General features: G+C 59.5%; 1 pseudogene; it reads right to left on the minus strand.

Moving 5' to 3' along the window:
- Positions 1 to 207: 207 nt before the first annotated feature.
- LOC136543412 (putative F-box/FBD/LRR-repeat protein At4g03220) lies at positions 208 to 1,324 on the minus strand (annotated as a pseudogene).
- Between the last annotated feature and the right edge of the window lie 301 nt (positions 1,325 to 1,625).

Consider the following 1,625-nt stretch of genomic DNA (forward strand, 5'->3'; position numbering starts at 1 on the left):
GTTGAACTTCTCATCATCTATACAATTGCATATGAACCCACAAATTTCACTGAACACATACCGTGCGGCTTGATTAGGGTACTTTCATCATAAAAATAGTCTGGCAATCACTTAATTTCATTTTCAAAAGTTAGAAACTTTGTGTGAATGTTCAATGGCAAACGAAAACTAGTAGAATGTTATCATCATGAAATATACAATTTCAAACTAAACAAAGAGAGGAAGTGATGAACTCACCGGTGGATAGACCAGTGTGAGGCCAAGCTTTTGGATGTTGTTAAAGCAGCTCAAGACAACCCTGGTTTGGCGAAAACGCATACACGAAGAACAGGTCGAGGCACACTTTCCGGAGATGCTTCATCTTCCCAAGCAGGACGGACCTCCGATCGAACAGATCTCCCCACTTGAGCACCTTCAGCTGGCGCGCCGTGATGGTGGCGATCGGCCGTCGTTGCCAGTGGTTGTAGAAGCAGGCGAACACCTGCAGGTGCTCCAGGGCCGGCGCGACGACGGCGAGCCGCCGCAGGTCGCGCACACGGGTCAGCTCCATGCGCCGGAGGGAATCAGAGTGGACAGTGAGGTCGTCCAGCCCCCAGGCGTCGCTGACCGTGAGCGTCTGCAGGGACGGGCACCGCCGGGAGGAGACGGCGTCGCCGAGCGTGCACGGGCCGCCGCCGCCGACGGGGAGCCGGGCACGGCTCAGGCTGAGCTCGGTGAGCTGGGCGAAGGCGCCGGCGCGCGGCACAGTGAGGCCGAGGCGACCCAGGTCGAGGGAGACGCTGGTGGCCCTGTCGAGGCAGGGAAGCTCGAACGCGCCTCGTCCCTGGGCGTCGTCGACGTCGACGTCGTCTCTGGCCGCGCCTCTCCGGCGGGGACGCTCGTCGAAGGCGCTCCTCCCCTCGCCGTCGGCGTCGGCGTCATCGTCTCTCCCCATCAGCGTCTGGTTGGTGAAGACGAGGCTGCCGGAGAGGCGGCGCGCGGCGACGCGGAGCCATGCCGCCACGGGCTCGGGGACGGCGTCCTGGGTCGTCACGTCGAGGTGCCTGAGCTCCGCTTCGTGGGCAGCCAGCGCCGACGCGATGAGGCCGGGCTCGGAGGAGAGAGGGACGAAGCGGAGCTCCGGGAGCAGCGCCCAGAGGCGGCGCCAGCGGCTGGAGAGCACGCTGGTCCGACCGGCGGTGGCGGCGTCCCCGAGACCCGCGAGGATGTGGAGCAGGACGCCGTTGGGGAGAGCGCTCAGGCGGTCCATGCCGGCTTCGTCGTCGTCGGTGGGCTTGGCGGCGAGGTGGCCGCCGCCACTCAGGCCTGGCTCCGTCGTCTTCATCGGAGGAAAGGCAAGGCGAAAAGTTTTGGCGCGAGTGCAACTACTGAGGCTGACTAGACCAACTGCAAGCAGAGGAATATGTGGGGCCCATATTAATAAAAAATAATCTAGTGGATCCGATAACATCCAAAATGGCTGACATTTTGGTTTCCCTTTTTTCCATTTCTATGCGATCTACTTCGATTTCAATCTAGCTAGTTTCGGAAATACCATTACCATTAGAGCAAAAATTTCTCTGTGTCCTGTCATTCAAAGCATCCACCGTTGGGTTTTCCACTACCTTCCCACGGCTTGTCCATTC

The sequence above is a fragment of the Miscanthus floridulus genome, chromosome 3 (assembly GCF_019320115.1).
Source record: "Miscanthus floridulus cultivar M001 chromosome 3, ASM1932011v1, whole genome shotgun sequence".
In the NCBI taxonomy this organism is placed as follows: Eukaryota; Viridiplantae; Streptophyta; class Magnoliopsida; order Poales; family Poaceae; genus Miscanthus; species Miscanthus floridulus.